Consider the following 20,070-nt stretch of genomic DNA (forward strand, 5'->3'; position numbering starts at 1 on the left):
GCCTTGGTCACTTGCAGACCCAGTGAAAATTTTCATGTCTAGGCACTGGATGGAAGTTGAGCTTCCCAATTTCAAGGCACCCTATGGACTTATTATAGGTAAAGAGGATTGGCTAAAACCAGAATGGACAGCTCCAAATATTTAACTCCTCCTAATACCCTACACATCCCTCCAGGGTGGGTCAGAGGAGGAGAATGCCTTCCAGTAAAGATAATATAGAGTTTCCCATTGGCTAGGAAGGTTGCCAGCTCACAGTAGAAATTAAGAAGATAAAGAGAAGTGACATTTCTTGCGTAACATGGATCATGGTGGTGAATTCATTGGCTACATCATAAGAATATGCTGATGGAGGACACAGGAGCATGTGGAACCTGACCACTTATACTGGAGGTACCTCTAGGACATGTTCTCCCTGACAAGACTCCCCCTGCAACTCCTCAAGGGCTGTGCATTCACAGTTTTGCTTCCTCATGGCCTGGAAGCTGTCAGGTCAATGTCAGTTTATCTTGGTGTGTTGCAAGTGGACCCATATCAAAATCCTGTTTTACAACCAGCATTGAGACCTAGTGAACTCAATGGATACTACTCATATTTAAAGTTCTAAAACTTCTGTTTTTTTTATTTTTTATATATTTCTCATTTTCATAAAGTAGTTCATTTAGTCAATAAACAGGTATTTAATGCTTTCTATGGATTAGGCACTGTGCTAGGCACTGAGGATACAATAAGGAGTAGCCATTCCTAAATAATGACACTTTCTGTTGTATTCTTACAAGGACTGAATTAACAGCTAGCTCCCTGGATATCATATATCATTATGACTTTATAGCATGAAAGGAAAATGAGGAAGCTCCTGTTAGTCCAGAAGTTTTAAGTGTCTCACATGCCCAGGATGATGACAGCAAGCTCCTCTGAAGTAGATGACCTCTGAAACTATGGTAGAGTGTTAGAGAGAACACCTGTAGTTACCTCAGCACATGACATCACCATCCACCTAGTTCTGTGACTCCCAAGGGTGGTGACATGTGATTAGAGAATCCCCTGTAGAGCTGTGAAAGTATATGTGTCCAAGCCCTACTACAGACCAATTAGAATCAGAATCTGGGGATTTTCCAGATATATGAATATATTAAACAAGTTCCCAAGTGATTCCAAAGCCTGATACTTGGATCCCATGCCCAGAGATTCTGAATTAATTCACTGGTATTTGGCTTGATCAGAAGTTTTAAAAGCTCTACTGTTAGACTAAAATGTGGTTCCTGGACCAACAGTATCTCCTGGGAAACTATTAAAAATGCAAATTCTCAAGCCCTGCATGCAGACATACTGAATCAGAAACTCTGGGGGTGGTGTCTAGCAATCTGTGTTCTAACAAGTCTTCCGGGGATTCTGGAGCATGGTGGAGTTTGAGGACCATTGCTAAGAGTTGTTCAAGCCAGAAACCTGGGCGTGATCCTTGATTCTTCCCATTCATCCTCTTCCCACATTCAGCCACGTGTGTCTATTCTGTCTCCAAATAAATCTCAAATTCCTCTCTATTGCCATTCTCTTCATCCAGATGGCCAGCATATCTTACCTGGGGTTCTGTGACAACGTCCCAAAGCAGTGGTTCTCAACACTGGCTGCACTGATGCCCAGGCCCCTCTTTTAAAAAATACAAAATTATAAATATAAAATTAGATATAAAAGTAAATAAAAAATTATATGGTAGCTGGGTGGCTCAGTAGGTTAAGCACCTGATTCTTAATTTCAGCTGAGATCATGATTAAGGGTCATGGGATCAAGCCCCACATCAGGCTGTGCCCTGGGTGTGGAGTCTGCTTGAGATTCTCTCTCTCCCTCTCCTCTGCCCCACTCACCTTCCCCCCCCCTTTTCCCTTTTAAAAAAAAGTAAATACAAAATTAGATACAAAAGCACCTGTCAAACTCACAGAATAGTACACCCCAAAAATAGGTAAATTAAAAAATAAATTCTAAAAATAAGCAAAACTAAGTGTCTGACACAGAAGTACTTAATAAATGTTACATTGCATTACTGCCTCCAAAGAAAAAGTAAATATGTGTTAAGAATGAATTTTAAAAATCACAATTATAAATTTTTGAATCCAGAAAAAATATTGTAATATTTATATATTTCTTTCTCCATTATTTTGGTGTATATTCTGATTGCCTTTTCAATATGATGACAAGTTTATAACACGATTCTCAATGGAAAGAAGAGAAAGATAACTCTGTTTTTCCTCATATGGTTAAGTAAAAAAAAAAAAAAAAGAGGCGATCCCTGGGTGGCTCAGAGGTTTAGCGCCTTCCTTTGGCCCAGGCCGCGATCCTGGGGTCCCAGGATCGAGTCCTACGTCAGGCTCCCAGCATGGAGCCTGCTTCTCCCTCCTCCTGTGTCTCTGCCTCTCTCTCTTTCTCTCTCTATGTCTATCATAAAATAAATAAATAAATAAATAAATACTAAAAAAAAAAGAAATTTTTAAGTAGGTTCCATGCCCAGTGGAGCCCAACACAGGGCTTGAACTCATGACCCTGAGACCCAGACCTGAGCTGAAATCAAGAGTTGGAGGTTTAACTGGCTGAGCCACCCAGGTGCCCCCAAATTTTTAAATCACTTCTTTAAGCTTCATAATTTATTATCAGTATGTTGAGAAAAAAAATCCTATCTTGGAAAACCTCTATTAAGTTGTTTTCACATGTGAGCTTTAAGATTTGGAAGAATCTTCTGCAGAAGAGGTTTTTAGCTGTGCACATTGCAAACTTTGCTTCTCATCCCCTGCCCATATAGTTCTGGTACTAGGTACTGAAGGGCCCATTCCAAATATTGATTCAACTCTGGCCCTGAGCTGTCATATCATATCACCCCATCAGCTTTTACAGCAGACAGCAGTAGTATACCTGAAAGCCATTTCTATCATGAGATTGCAAGCAATAATTTAGCCATATGCATAGGTGACTGAAAACTACATATTTATCTCATTAACCTTAAACTAAAATGTATCCCCAACTTAGTTATAGAAAATTATCTGTAGTCCCTCCAAAGCTACTCAACATGAAGGAAATGCAGCGCAGGGGAAGGGAAAGTCAGAGTGAACAGAAACATCAGTCCTAATGGATTGCACTTAAAATATTTTACTTATAAATGTTATAAGGGGGTGTATGCAAGTATGGGACCTTAATTAAAGCTTCAAGCTTTATTGGCTTCATGGTATAGAAATAAAAAAGCAAGTTCACGGTCTGCTGGAAATGGATGCTATTATCTTGTATATACCCAGCACCTTTCTCCCCTTCTTTGGACAACAGAACCCCTCTTGCCAGACAACAAAATATTATTCCATGTGATCTGGAGTGAACATGTGAACTAGACATAGGTAGTTCTAGTATACCCTATTCCCTTGATGGGTTCGGGGTGGGCACTTATTATGAAAAAGGCCAATGAGCATCTTCTCTGGAACTTGAATCTGGGAGAATGACGTATTTTCCCTCTTGTGCTATACTTGCTATGATTGTGGGTTACGAGGTTAATATAAACTAGAACTAGAACTTCAGTAGTACAGAATGCTAAAAGAACAAACATTTTTTTAAAAAAGGAAGAAAGGAAGGGAGGAGAAAAGGAAAGAAGAAATTAAGACAAAAAAAGAAGAGGAAGAAGAGAAGTGGGGGAGGAGGACGAGGCAGCAGAGTGGCAAAGATAGGACGAGATGACAGATAGACAAACTTCAAGACACAAATTCAGCTTCTATATCCACTGTGGCTCTATCCACAAATGCTACTTGGCTCTTCTCAATTACATGATTCAGGGAATTCCCTTTCTGCTTAAACAGGCTTAACTTGAGTATCTGTCCCTTCCATGCAGAAGTGTGTTACAAGGGGATCTGACCTAGTCTACATTCTATGAAGCCAGGAGAGAGGGCCCTCAGAAAGCCACCCTTACACTGAGACTAGAAGGGGTAGGGATAGTGGGCAGTAACCTCCAAATCACTTTAACTTCTGAGTAATTCAGAACTGCCTGGTTGGCTTCAGAGCAGAGGACAAGAGCCTATAGATTTAATGAGATTTTTGCTCCTTTTGAAATGAAGAAAGATAGTGACAGTCCAGGGGTTTTTCCCCTCTCTGTACAGAAAGGCCAAATGAGGACTTTTCACTAGACTGAGAAGTAGAAGGGAGGATTTGTACCCTCCAAAGGTCAGGTGTTTCGTTCAACATGGGTTGGGCTTCTAACCCTACCTGAGGCTCCAGCCTCCATCCTCAGGAACTAGGAACTTGATCCTAAAGCTGATATCAGATGGTGCTCCATGGCAAGGACAGAGGATCACGAATTAATGGCCCCTACCCACAGAAATAAAAATGACATGTACTTTACAATATCACTCTACTATTCACAGAGATAGTTCTTCTACAATATAGTCTCTTTTAAACCTAATAACCTTATATATAGCTCATGTATTTAATTTGCATATATATATATATATATATATATATATATATATATATAACTATTGTATATAGATTTTTCCCCAAGAAATGAATGGCTAAGAATTACCCTTCTTAGTCATTTTTCCTGTGACACAATTTGAATTTCTTATCCCGGGGATCCCTGGGTGGCACAGCGGTTTGGCGCCTGCCTTTGGCCCAGGGCGCGATCCTGGAGTCCCGGGATCCAGTCCCAGGATCGAGTCCCGTGTCGGGCTCCAGGCATGGAGCCTGTTTCTCCCTCCTCCCGTGTCTCTGCCTCTCTCTCTCTCTCTCTCTCTCTCTATCACAAATAAATAAATAAATAAAATCTTTGAATTTCTTATCCCCATTTTATTGATAAATTCAAGGCACAAAGAATAACAAAACTGAAAATACAAGAAGTCCGATATGAGACAGAGAGATTATCTGGCCTGGCATGAGAACCGTTCAGAACCTGGGATAATTCTTGGTCACAATCACATTTCACAGAATTTTATTTTTAAAAAAGAAATTTCAAGCATGGAAGAATCTGTGGTTCAACATGGCAGCCTGAGTATCCCCAACCCTCCCTCATCCCATTCCTTCCAAGAGGTCTTGGAAGAGAGGACGTACCAAAGAAATATATTCAGTATCGATTTGAGAGGGTGGAAAAATTGAAAATACAATAAAGGAACATTATTATTATCATCATTGGCAACAAAGGGTAATGAGAAACTCCAGGCTTAAAAAAAATTATAAGAAAGTAAGGTCTAAACATGGAAGTAATTAAATGTGTCCTGATTTTAAGCAATCGATGTTAAGAATACAAAATCTTGGGGCACCTGGGTGGCTCAGTGGTTGAGCATCTGCCTTTGGCTCAGGTGATCATGGGGTCCTGGGATCGAAGCCCACATCAGGGAGCCTACTTCTCTCTCTACCTGTTTCTGCCTCTCGGTGTCTCTCATGAATAAATAAATAGAATCTTAAAAAAAAAAAAGAATATAAAAATCTTTTAACTTTGATGCTTTGACATTCTGATTTGAATGATCCAAGTGTTGTGACTTTATATCCATAGAAAAGAAAATGTAATCCTAGCTCAATCCTTGGTCCAGGCGTAAAGGATAATTACATCGTTGTAATAATGAGGACATTGGTTTGTATTCAACTTTATTGTCAACCTAATGGCAAAGAACAACTTGACTGTGTCTAAGGAATGGAATGTAGCTGTTATCCATCTTGGCAATGTAAAATAAAAAGATAGTCTTGGGGCACCTGGATGGCTCAGTCAGTAAAGCATCTGCCTTCAGTGCAGGTCCTGATCCCAGAGTCCTGGGATGGAGTCCAATATCCGCATCTGGCTCCCTGCTCAGTGAAGAGTCAGCTTCTCCTTCTGCCCCTCCCCCTACTTGTGCTCTCTTGGTGCACATTCATTCTCTCTCTCTCTCTATCTCTCTCTCTCATAAATAAAATCTTTTTTAAAAAGGTAGTCCTGGACAGCCCTGGTGGTGCAGCAGTTTGGCGCCGCCTGCAGCCCCGGGGCGTGATCCTGGAGACCCTGGATGGAGTCCCACGTCAGGCTCTCTGCATGGAGCCTGCTTCTCCCTCTGCCTGTGTCTCTGCCTCTCTCTCTCTCTCTCTGCATCTCTATGAATAAATAAATAAAATATTTTTAAAAATAAAAAAAAAGGTAGTCCTCAGAAAGGCGAGGTGGGAAGGTAAGCTGGGACAGAAGAAACAATAAAAGCAAACAGTAAGGTCCTCATCTTACAAAGAATGTAGAAAAATAACATTGATAAAATAAGAAATGTGAACATAGGAATAGCATTTAAACTATATTATATAAAGGTATAAATGTCATTTTTAAAGAATTAAAAACAAACATACCAACTATTGGGAGAATAAGACAGAAGGAAAAGTGTTCATGTACCCAAATTAAATTTTTTATAGAAAAGAAAAGGAAATAAAAATTGCTTGCAGTAAATAAAACAAAAAATAGAGATGTGAGTATATTTGACCTTTGAGTGACCCAGGTTTGAACTTCATGGGTCCACTTATGTGTGGATTTTTTTTTTCGATAAATACAGAATGGTACTGTGAGTATATTTTTCTTTTTTTTAAATATTAAATTTATTTTTTATTGGTGTTCAATTTGCCAACATACAGAATAACACCCAGTGCTCATCCCGTCAAGTGCCCCCCTCAGTGCCCATCACTCATTCACCCCCACTCCCCGCCCTCCTCCCCTTCCACCACCCCTAGTTCGTTTCCCGGAGTTAGGAGTCTTCATGTTCTGTCTCCCTTTCTGATATTTCCTACCCATTTCTTCTCCCTTCCCTTCTATTCCCTTTCACTATTATTTATATTCCCCAGAAGAATGAGACCATATAATGTTTGTACTTCTCCGATTGACTTATTTCACTCAGCATAGTACCCTCCAGTTCTCTTGTGATTTTCTTAGTAACATTTTTTTCTCTAGCTTATTGTCAGAATATATGGTGTAGCATACATATAACATACAACATACATGTTAATTGACCTTTTAAGTTGTTGATCAGGCTTCCCAGTCAACAGTAGGCTATTAGTAGTTAAGTACTTGGGGATTCAAAAGTTATATGCAGATTTTCAACTGCACAAAGGCTCCAAACCCCTAACCCCCTGCATTGTTCAAGGCAACTGTATTGTTTAGAGTCCAGTAGAAACAAACAGAAATAGTTAAAAAGAAGGTCTCTGGAGAGAAGAGTACATGCAGATGAAAGGCTGTTGCTTTTTGTCAATAAATGCTTCTGGATTATATGACTTGTTACCATGTGGATCTATTCCTGTGGTAAAAAAAAATTTTTTTTGAATTTTAATAGATAAAATTCTGGAAATGGATTCTCTGAGTCAATGACAATGTTATGACAATATCTTTTGACGGTGTTAAAAAAGAATGGATATGATTTAATAGTGCCCTACGGAGCAATGGTATCCCCCACAATTCAATTCTGCAAACATTTATTGAGTAAATAGATTCTCTGTGACAGGACCTCTGCTAAGCCATAGAGAGGATAAAAAGATGAATCAGACATGGTTCCTGCCTCCGGGAGCTTACAGGAAAGTAAGAGGAAAACATGAACACACAAGATAAGATAGAATGTACTAAAGGCATATAGTTCCATCAAAACCCAGTGGGTGCTGGGAGAAATGGGTGGCTATGGGATTTAACATGAGGCAATGAGGCAGCATGTGGCTCATGCTGCCAGGGCCCCACCCCATACCCTCTTAGCTCTCTCTAGTAAATACTGACAGTATCCCATTGAGAACACCTGTAACTCTTTACATAAAGGTGAAGAAGACCTAGACAGAAATATCATTATTTAGAGTGAGTGACCCTGGACCACAGCACCTCCAGACCACTGGCAGGTTAACAGAGAAATTCCCTGACCACAGGATTATGGTCTTTTTAAATAAAATACCTCCTGAGTGGAGGCCTTGAACATGGATAAAATTTGAGTAGGCAAAGATCAAGGGAAAGGACACTGCAAACAGAAAGAGTAGCAGGAGCACAGAACAGACATGTAAACACAGCTTTGCTTCTCTATGGGATTTCCTATGGCCTCTGAATTTCTCTTTTAGAGGATTCATCTGGCACTGGTAGTTATTTGGTTCATGCCTGTTTTCCCCACTTGGGTAAGCTCACAAAACTATGCATTAGCTTATTTACTAACTATATCCCCAATATACCTGACATCTGGAAGATGTTCAACAAGTTGATGGAATGAGAAATCCCAAAACAAGGAGTGGAGAGGGGAGAGACAGGATGGTAGCCTTATATACAAGCCTGCTCTTTGCCCTGAACAGTGACCGTCCTATCTGTAGAAACGGTGACTGGCATCTTGTAAGAGGCCCTCTCCACTGTGAACCTTCACCTGCAGTCATTTCATTATGCACTACTCTACCCCTGCCCACGACCTGTTTCTGTTTGCCCTGGATCCACTTCTTGCTTCCCACCCATCTCTTCCCATTTGCTACATCAGCCATTCCCTGGCTTCTGGACTCACCTGTGATCTGTACTCAGATATATCCATTTGATCACAAAATGTTAATTGAGTACTTTTTGTATACCAGACACTGGGACATGATGAAGAACTACACGTACTTAATTTCTGCCCCCTTTGAACTCACATTCTCCTGTGGTAAGCAGATAATCGTGCTCAAAAAAATATCACAGACTGTATTTGAGTGATATGAAGGCAATGAAAAAGATGTTACGAGGTAGAATAATAGTCGATCTAAATTAGTCCCGTGTTGCTGGAGGAGGAAGGGAGTTATAAAAGACTTTTCTGGGGAAATGACATTTAAGCTGGGAGGAAATGTTTGAGAGATAAGATTGGAGAACTTGGACCAAATCATTAAATCATTCAACCCCTTACAGATTGTATTAAGTTTTGCTATAGTAATACCAATAGCTTACAATAGCAACCTATTTCTAACTCATGTGATATGCCCATTGTGAGGCTTGTCTCTATATTCTCTTCATGCCTGATGGATCAGCCTTTATCGGGGCCAATGCCACTCTTATAAAAGAGGGAAAGGAAAGAAATGAGGAGCCATATATATGGCTCTTAAGCTTCTGCTTAGAAGTAACATACATCATGTTGGTCTGTGTTTCATTAGCCAAAGCAAGTTACAAGGCTACCTTTGTGTTCTACTGGGTAGGACTATACAATCTCCCTACAAGACACATGACCAAGCCTAACACTAGGGAGGCAGAGAAGTAGAACCCTTTGCTAGGGAGGGACATCATGTATTGAACACAAATATAATATCCTACATAGATTTTATCTTCAGAGCAATGGAAAGCCATTGAGGATCTTTAGCAGTAATAAGATACATTTTTTCTAAAAAATCACTCTGGTTACAGTGTGAAGAAGGTCTGGAGACAGTCAAAAGTGAATGTTAGTTGGGGTGTCTGGGTAGCTCAGTCAGTTGAACATGGGACTTGGTTTGGCTCAGGTCATGATCTCAGAGTCCTAAGAATGAGCCCAGTAGTTGGGCTCCACACCCAGTGGGGAGTCTGCTTGACATTCTGTCTCTCTCTCTGCCTCTACCCTTCCCCTGGCTCAGTTGCACACACTCTCTCTCTTTCTCTGCCTCTAAAATAAATAAATAAATTATTTTTTAAAGTCAATGTTGGTTGATTAGGGCAGTGGATAAAGGTGGGAGAAAATGATGGGTTATGCTAGGGTTGCGGAAGGAAGACATAAGTGGGTGAGTTAGAGAACATTTTTATGACATGAAATCTATAAGACCTTGATTATTTGTTGTGTACGGACAGTGAGGAAGAAAAGGAATAAAAATAGGATCCAGATTTGACTCTCTCTACCTTCACATCATAGTTACCCACAACCTCTTCCTTCACTAAATACTCCATATTCTACTAAATAATTTTCCTCTCCATTCCAAATGCTGTCATCATTCCAAGTGACTTCAGTATTTATTTGAGCAACCCATCCATTACCTATGCCTTCTGAATCCTGTGCCTTCTCAACTCAACTTCTCAAATCTTGTGCCTTCTCAACTCCTTCTCTGCTTCTCTTTGTCCATCTTCTTCCATGATCAAACTTTAGACTGTGTCATCATCCAACAAGAAATGCCATGCCTTTCAAATCTTAAATCCTACAATATTTCTTTGGCAACAGCTGATAATCATATAGGCTTTTTGGTTTTTTTTAAATCCATTAATCTAAAATAATAAATAAATAAATAAATAAATAAATAAATAAATAAATAAATAAATCCTTTAATCTTCTTTACTAACGTCTGACTTTCTCATCTACCTGGGAAAATGCCAACTCTGGATCAATCTAACATCTGCCTTCCATGTATCTATACTAGACTGTGAGATCTGCTGGAAGAGAATAATCATGAATAATGATATCTTTGCAAAATGTTGGTTGGAAAACTCAATGGGACCCTTCCTGCTGCTTGAGCATCTTCTAGGCTTCAGAAAGTTAGTCTCTTGAGCTTTCTCATCTATCTCTTCTCTGCATACCCTTGGGTTAAGACCTCACCTTCTACTTCCCAGAGAAAATAGAAATGCTATAGGACTTCCCCTTCCCTAGAGCTCCTTCAAAGGGAAATTACCTCTCACATTTCCTGTAGTCAGGGTATGGCCAAGACTCAATTCAGTGGATGAGTCCATCCACTGTCCAGCAAAACTCAGATCATCCATTGACCAGCCAATGGCCAATAATTGGCCATTGTAAGCCAATTTATAAGCCTGGCTCAGAAAAGTATCCAATCTCCCAAATCTGGAGTTGAGAAACCAAAGCACCTGAATGAAGGTCAGCTGGGTAGCCAGTACAATTCATGGGTACACAGAAGTTACTATCAAGTAGAAACAAAATGTAAATAGAATAAGCTGGTGGCAAAGGGAAAATGGAGCAGAGGGACATGGAGAAGACAGCAATTCCTTGCCATCCTTAGAGAGGGAGAATCTTAGTTCTCTGTTCCAAATTCTGTAAGGATGGCTCTCCTTGGGTTCCTAAGATTCTTCGTGTATTCTGTGGTAGACCTTGCTATTGCCTTATACACATTTCTTCTCCTCTTGTCCCCTCTGAATAATATAACTCTGATTTTGTTTGGAGGACAAAATGGCCAATTAAATGTATTTGCCTCCCCAAATCCTTTTGCGGACAGATGGTCATATGACTTGGTCTGACCAATAAGTGGTAGCCTATCACAGATGTCCCTGGAAATTTTTTTTTTAAGTAAAAAAAAAGACTATCAATTGACACCCACCTGTTACCCTTCCTTCCTGCCTAGAGATCAGGCATGATGCTTGACCAACAGTAAATATCATATGGCCAGGAGAGCAAAAGCTACATGTTAAGTGTGGTGAATCAGGTAGCTTGAAAGAGCTCAAATTCTTTATGTTTCCTTAAGTAGCTGTATCATCCTGAACTACCTACACCTAGAGTCTCATATTTGAGATTTAAATATAAGACCCCTGTTAGACTAAACATCCATACTTGGCTTTCTGCATGCAATTCTAGCTGATAAGCTCTCTTACACAAGCTTGAGTAGTTCTCTGTTCCTTGTACCCACAACAGCCACAATTGATAAAACAAAACATCAGATACATCTTTCTCCACCTACATGCCAACTCACCTACAAAATATACGCATCCACATCATCCTTTCCTTGCCCAAGAAGGAGGCCCTACTTGCTAACAGGTCCTCATACATTCTAGACTGTGTCTTCTCGTCCTGAAGAACCCTGCTCTGTTGGGGCACCTGAGTGTCTCAGTAGGTTAAGCATCTGACTCTTGATTTTAGCTCAGGTCATGATTTCAGGGTTCTGAGATCATGCCCCATGACAGGCTCTGCACTAAGCATGGAGCCTATGTAAGATTCTCTCTGTTCTTTTCCCTCTGCCCCCGCCCCTCCCTAATCTCTCTTTAAAAAAAAAAAGACAAAACCAAAAAAACTCTGCTCTGTCATCTGCCCCCTTCACTCCTTACCTCTTTGTTCTGGCCCCTGCCTATCAGTATTAAGCCTGAACAACTCTCTCTCATTTAAAATAAATCCTAGTGCCCTCAATCCCATCTCTCCTTCTTGTCCCCTACCCTGTACTTCCTGTCTTCTTCAAGGCTCTGTCAGGAATTATCTTTACTCTCAACTCCTGTGTCATTCCCTTTCATTCACTCCCAAAAAGTAACTTTATCCCCACCACTCTACTGAAAAATTCTTTTCTAAAAACAGAAGTATAATTGATGTACAAAAAACTGCACATATTTAATGTATACAGTGGGTTTGGACATATGCACACACCCACGAAGCCATCACCACCATCAAGGCAATAGACATATTTGTCACCCCCAAGAGTTTCCTTATGTCCCTTTGTTCGGTTTTGTCTTTTGTTCTTCGTGTGTGTGTGCGTGTGTGTGTGTGTGTGTGTGTGTGTGTGTTAAGAACATTGCAGGGGTGCCTGGGTGGCTCAGTCCGTTGAGCATCTGCCTTCAGCTTAGGTCATGATCCGGGGTCCTGGGATCGAGCCCCATGTCGGGCTCCCTGCTCAGCGGGAAGCCTGCTTCTCCCTCTCCCCCTCTTTCTGCTTGTACTCTCTTTCTTTTTCTCTCTCTCTCTCTCTCTGTGTCAAATAAAGAAATAAATAAAATCTTTAAAAAAAAAAAAAAGAACATTGCACATGAGATCAACCCTCTTAGCAAATTTTTAAGTGCACAATACAGTATTGCTGACTCTAGGCACTATACTCTATAACAGCTCTCTGGAATCAATTCATCTTGCATTTAAAGGAAAACTCTTGAAGTCTCCAAGAACAGAACACATTCTACACTCCAGTCACCAAACTTACTTGTTGTTTATAGAAAAGGCCATGCCATCTCTCACCCCCAGGCCTTGGTACAGACCCTCTCTGGGAAGCACTGCTCACTGTACCGCCCCAATCTCACCAGCATTTACTGGCCCTGCCTTGAACATGCCCTTCAGGTCTCGACTCAGGCATCTCAGTTTCCTAGAAGCCCTTCCTAAAACACCTTCAACCCCCTTGTTCCTAATTAAGCTCTCTGTGCCTCAGTTCCTCAACTACAGAATGGGGATATGAATAGTTCTTACCCTAGAGAATGTTATGAAAATTAAATGAGTTAGTATCTATAAATGCCTATGACCCTAGACTAGCACACAGCAAGCCCTACATAAGTGTTTTTTTTTTTTTAATTTATTTATGATAGTCACAGAGAGAGAGAGAGAGGGGCAGAGACACAGGCAGAGAGAGAAGCAGGCTCCATGCACCAGGAGCCCGACGTGGGATTCGATCCTGGGTCTCCAGGATCGTGCCCTGGGCCAAAGGCAGGCGCCAAACCGCTGCGCCACCCAGGGATCCCCTACATAAGTGTTTATTCAGTGAATAAATAAACAATTCACTTGCTGAAACTACTATAAGACCCCTGTATGGAAACTGCCTATTTGTCTTGCCTTCTAGACTAGTGGTTCTCAAATCTGGCTTTACAGGGGAATCACCTGGAAAGGTTTAAGAAAATTCTGATCCGGGCAGCTCCGGTGGCGCAGCAGTTTGGCGCCGCCTTCAGCCCAGGGCATGATCCTGGAGACCCAGGATTGAGTCCCGCTTTGGGCTCCCTGCATGGGGCCTGCTTCTCCCTCTGCCTGTGTCTCTGCTTCTCTCTCTCTCTCTATCGCTCATGGATGAATAAATAAAATCTTAAAAAAAAAAAAAAAAGAAAGAAAATTCTTATCCCTAAACCATATCCAGACCGATTAAGTCTTTGTAAAGATATTACTGGTCATAAATATTCCTTTTTTTTTAAGAGAGAGAGGGAGAGTGGGCCCAAGCAAGCAGAGTGAGGGCTGGGGAGAAGGAAAGGCAAAGGGAGAGGGATAAAGAGAATCTTAGGCAGACTTCTTACAGAGCCCCACTTGGGGCTGGATCTCATGACCCTAGACTAATGACCTGAGCCAAAATCAAGACTTGGACACTTAACTGACTGAGCCACCCAAGAGCCCTATCATAAGTATTTTTAACACATACACACACACAACTCTACTGTGTGACCAGGTGAAAGCCACAACTCTAAACCCATTGATTCAAATCCCTAGCTGTGCAATAAATTATCTAAAGAGTTTTTTTAAAGTACTGATGCCCAGGCCCTACTCAAGATTGCACTCAGAATTTCTGGAGGTGAGGTCAGACGTCAGTTTTATTATAAAGCTCCTACATGGTAAACAGTAAGGTATAAGAACCATGCTTTAAACCAGAGGCTGGCAAACTACAGCTCTCAGGCCAAACCCTGCCCCCTATCCATTTCTATAGAGAAGGATTTATGGAGACACAGCCACACTCAGTCATTTGCATATGTCTATAGCTGCTTCCATACTACAAAGTTGTACAGAAACTGTATGTCTCAGAAGCCCAAAATAGTTGCCTAAGACCCTTGTTTCAACATTATACCCATATTACTGAGCTTGGCGTGTGTCAGGCCTTTGAAAAATTAGTGTCCATGTTAATATCCACTCCCTCTCCCCTCTAAACTAACTGCCAAGATTCTTTTTTTCTTTTTTGCCTTAGCTTTATGGTTCAGTACAATAAATTCAGCAAGTCTCGGAGACAATGCCCTTTGTGGGATGTTTCACTAGCTCTAGGACACTTCATCAAAACAAAGCTCATTTTACTTTTCTACCAGTGAGTGGCTGCAAGCAAAGATTGCTCTCCACTTCTCCAATAAGCAGCAGTCCTCTGGGAGACTTGACATTCTCCATTTAATTACCAGTAACACAGTTAGATTATTTCCCCTGGGCATTACCCCATTGCAGCTGGGAAAGCCACTCATGCTAGCAGAGGGTGGGGTGTGCTTCCTAGGACACTGCTGTCCATGCCTAGCCTCAAAAACAGTAAAAACAGAGGAAACTTAACTCTAGGCCTTCCTCTTGGCTGCTCAGGTCATTTCATTTTCTCAAAAAAACAAAACCAGAAAATGTTTCAGCTCATTTGGCTCCGGGTTACCTCAAAAGAATGAGCCCCTTTTCAGCCTGTAGTTAGATCCCAAAGAAACAGCTGCAAATTTAAAATAAGGTAGTGTACCTGCTTCGGGTCTTTCCAAACCTTGTCAGAAATGCAAGATCACAGTGAATTTGGGAGAAGATACAGAGCCTCTGGACCACAGGGAAAGAAATTGGTGAGAATCATGGGTTATAGTCTTCCAAGGTCCTGTCCCCTCCTTGGAGGTTCAGCAGATGAAAATAGCCCCTTTCGTGGCATGGTGTGATTTTATTTCTATTAATCTCCCTTAGCTGCCAGGAAGATCCCACCCCTAGTTTTTGGGATGCTCCCAGGCCATTATTCAACTACTGACTCACTCTGGCTCCTTAGGAGGATCAGTTGTTACACAGCATAATTTAGTTTCTGCAAAACAGGACTCATTTCTTCTTGTCTGTTTGCATAGCAGTGCTGTGAGGGGGAAATCCAAGGAGATGTAGAATTGGATGATACTGCCAAAGTCCATAAAATCCAGTCCTCCCTCCCCCCTCCCAAACCTGCCTCTATCCAGGTTGTATCACTCCAGGATCAGAGGATTTTAGGGTGATTGCTCATTTTCTAAAGCCAGAAACTAAGTGACATAAGTCACTTATGTGACTGTATTTCCAACAGCCTATGTGACATCTCCCCTTGTATAGCTAATAGGTTCATCACACCTAGCATGTCCAGTTTCTCCCATTATCCCCAACCTCCTTCCTCTCCATGTAAATATGCAGCTGCAGTGCCCACCTGCCCAGTTGTGCAGGTTGTGTACAACCTGATGGTCACGCCTGATTTCTCTCTCTCCTCTAAGCTCCACATTCAGCCCATCAGTGAGCTTGGTCACCTCTGCCTCCCTAACCCTCTGCTACACCCCTAAACCACCTGCAAGGGATCCCTGGGTGGCGCAGCGGTTTGGCGCCTGCCTTTGGCCCAGGGCGCGATCCTGGAGATCCGAGATCAAATCCCACGTCGGGCTCCCGGTGCATGGAGCCTGCTTCTCCCTCTGCCTGTGTCTCTGCCTCTCTCTCTCTCTCTCTCTCTGTGTGTGACTATCATAAATAAATAAATAAATAAATAAAAATTAAAAAAATAAATAAATAAACCACCTGCAATACTCCATTTACCTGGAATACTTAGTGCCACTAACACAAAAATCTCAGCTTCTACTCTTGATTCTCCTACAACGTATTTTCCATTCAGCAGTCATAGTTAATCTTCTGAAATGTAAATCTCATCAAGACATCCCACTGCTTTAAGTCACCTGAAGGATTCTCTTTCACCTAGAATAAAATTCAGTCTCCTTTCCTTGGCCTCAAAGGCTAAGAGACCCAGGGTTTCTCATGGACATTTGGGGTTGGATAATTTTCCCAGCGGGGGCTGTCCTGTGCACTGCAGGCTATTTGCATGCCAGGAGTGTACCCCTACCCCAAATGATGACCCGGCCTCTCATCCCACTCCCAAGCTCATCTGAAGCCACCTCAAACCTCCAATGCTTACCCTACCCTGGTTCACCACTCTCTGTCGCCACTCTTCCACTTTCACGCTTGTTCCCAAATTCACATTTGCTGCTCCCCTGCATGGAAGGTCCTTCCCCCAGATCTGCACAGGGCCACTCTGTCCCATCAACCAGAGCTCAATGCAAGTTGAGATGCACCTCCTCAGAAAGACCTTCCCAAGCATCCTTCCCGAGCAGCCCAACCAACCTTTATTCTCTATCATTGCTCAGTTTTATTTCCTTCACAGCACCTGTTAGTACCTGAAATTATCCTATTCACTTATTTGTTTCTATCCTGTAGTCTTTTCCTGGATTATACTAAAACTCCATGAGACTTTATCCACCTGCTCCCTGCTGCTTCTTGAGTGCCTACGTAGGGATTGCATATAGTAGGCATTCAATAAGTCATTGTTGAAGGACTCATTGGATGGATCAGTAAGACTAGAATTCATGTCTGCTGGGGCTTTACACAGGATTCCCACCAAGGCCCCAGAGCAATTGGGTCTATTTCAAGAAAGTTATAATCAAAAAAAAGAAAAAAAGAAAGTTATAATCTATCACGAGATATATTATCTATCCCTGGTTAAGAATACAGGCTTCCTGAGTTCAAATCCCAGCTCTGCTTTCCATCAGCTGTGTGACCTTGGGCAAACCACTATAGTCTCTCACCGTCTGTTTTATTGTCTATAAAATAGGAATAAGAATGGTCTCTTCCTCCTAGGATTCTTGCAAAGATTAAGTGAGCTAATAAATACAAAACAGGCAGAGTTGTATTTTATATTTAAACATAAAACCAGAGTAAGTTCTGTGTGTTTGCTGCTTGGTGTTTGTTGTTCTGATATATTGTTTCACTGATCAACAACTTTTCAGGGGAAGATGACAACCAGTGCCTCCTCATCCACCTGCCCTGAGAGAAGAAAAGCAGTTCCACAGAACTTTCTACCAGGGACTTTTTCTCCCAAAAGCTATTTCCCTCTAGTTCAAATAAATCTGATTTTATCTTGGGCCCAAGCAGCAAACTACCTATATAGTAGTAACCTTTAATAGCCCAGAACAATATAATTGCCACCTCTTAGCATTCTCTTCTCCAGGGTAAATAATTCTAATGCCTTGAATGCCTACTTGCTTTTCCTACTTTCTGATCTCTTACATTCATTGTTCTCAATTTGGAAAAGGATCTAAATGAAGAAAAAGAGAGCTGCTGTTGCCATAGCAACTGCAAAGGGACCGACAACCCAGTTGGGATGAAATAAGAAAAGTCGAGTTGTTTATGTTTTGTTTTTTCCATTTTTCTGATTGAAAACATTCCATTGCTTTGAAATGGAGACACGTGACTGACACTGTCATTCTTATACAGTGCCTCCAGATTCTTCCCTCTCAACCCCCTGACTGGCAGTCTGATGAGAGAAGGTGCTTGGTGACATCTCTATTGAAAAGCATCCCCCGTTTTATCACTTTTAAGGCTGAGTTTTGTGTTCATCCAACATAGTACACAGCCTCTCTCCCTACTTCCTGCCTTGGTTTGCATTACAGTTGGGCACTTGCCTCCTCCCCAGCTAAACTGATAACCTTAAAAGATCATTATTCCCTATATTAAAATATATATTTTAAAATCACACAAATAAAAGAGCATTATACCACAACTCAATCTACATATATATTCCCTTCACATCACCACCAATTCTACAGCAAACACACAGATACATATATAAATGTTTGTTAACATATATATAATTATATGTGCTATTCTCAGAATTGCCTTATTCATATCACATCACACAGATATCAATATATTATTGCCCCTCTTTTCATTGTTATTATTTGCCTAGTATTACCTTTTTCAACTCTTTATTTTCAGACTTTATATATTTTTTTGCATTAGTTTATCACTTACAAATAATATATAAATAATTTTTTTATTTTTTAACCCAGCTGAGGGGTGGTTTAATAGAATGATTAAGAGCATAGTCTTAAACAGCAAAGAGTCTGGGTTTGTGTCCAGCTCCTATGCTTGAAACAAATGGCTTCATCTCTCTTAAACTTCAGTTGTCTCATCTCTAAGAGAAGAAACTACCTTGCAGGATTTAGTGTTAGCTTTTTTTTTTTAAAGACTTGTCTACTTGAGAGAGAGAGAAAGAGGGAGAGAGTGTGCATGAGTTGGGTGAGGGGCAGAGGAAGAAGAAGAAAGAATCTCAAGCAGACTCCCCCACTGAGTCCAACACAGAACTTGATCTCAGGACCCTGAGATTGTGACCTGAGCTGAAATCAAAGATTTGGATGCTTAACTGACTGAGCCATCCAGGAACCCCAGTGTTAAAGGTTAGCTCTTAACAAAAGCAGCTATTTAAAGACTAAAACATGGTATATATACACTAAATGGTGGCTATAGTTTCTGCCTTTTTATAGAAAAATTTGTCATTTACACTTAATCTGAATACCAACACTTGAGTTTATTTTCACCACCATATTTCAGGTTTTCTGTTGTTGTCTTTCTTAATTTTTTCCCCTTTTCTTCCTCTTTTTATGTAATTGATGTTTTCTTTGCTCAATTTTTCTAGTTGTTTTGGAGATATATATCTATGTCTATCTATATATCTATATCTACAGATATAGATCTCCAAACATATATATATAATACTAAAGTACAAACTTTGTTTTTCTCGCTACACTGGTAGTTAATCAAGATCTATATCCTCCTTCTGATGACCCTTTGTTTTCACTTCTCTCCCCAGCTGCCCACTCCACTCTCTGAGTTGAAAGCAGCTGAGTTTTTATTCTAAACTGTTGCCCTGGGATCCCTGGGTGGCGCAGCGGTTTAGCGCCAGCCTTTGGCCCAGGGCACGATCCTGGAGACCCAGGATCGAATCCCACGTCGGGCTCCGGGTGCATGGAGCCTGCTTCTCCCTCTGCCTGTGTCTCTGCCCCTCTCTCTCTCTCTGTGTGACTATCAGAAATAAATTAAAAAAAAAAAAAACTGTTGCCCTGTTTGCATTATGCATTAAATTCTTTACCCTTAACTATTTGTTGTGTTATCCTTGTGCTTTTTCAGGTCCCAGGTCTTCCTTTTTTTTTGAATTTCCATTTTCATTTTTGCTGGAGAACATCCTGAAATAATACTTTCAGAGAAGAGTTCTGAATGACACAATTCCTAGATATCTGTAGAGATGACAATGTCTTTAATGTCCCCATACTTAGCTAATAATTTGAATAAAGAATTTTAGGTGCAACATAAGTTTCTGAGAATTCCAAACTGTATTTTCTCCTAGGATCCAGTGCTGATGTTGAGAAGTCTGATGCACTAATCTAATTCTCTTTTTTTCTTTCTTGGAAGCTAGTTTCTTCTCTTCTGGAAGTTTCAAGAATGTTCTCTTTACCCTTGGGGTACTAGAGTTTATCTAATGTGTCCTGATGGGTATTTATTGCTATTATTGATACTGCTCAACACTCTGTGCTTCTGTCTTCAGCTCTAGGAAATTTTCTTTCATTGCTTCTGTCATCATACTCTCCCTTTCATTCTTTTAACTCCTTTCAGAACATCTATTTGATCAATTTTGTAACTTAAAGGTCTATCTGCCTGTCTTTTAATATCTCTTATGCTTTACACC

Source organism: Canis lupus, chromosome 6 (assembly GCF_011100685.1).
Source record: "Canis lupus familiaris isolate Mischka breed German Shepherd chromosome 6, alternate assembly UU_Cfam_GSD_1.0, whole genome shotgun sequence".
NCBI classification, from domain to species: domain Eukaryota; kingdom Metazoa; phylum Chordata; class Mammalia; order Carnivora; family Canidae; genus Canis; species Canis lupus.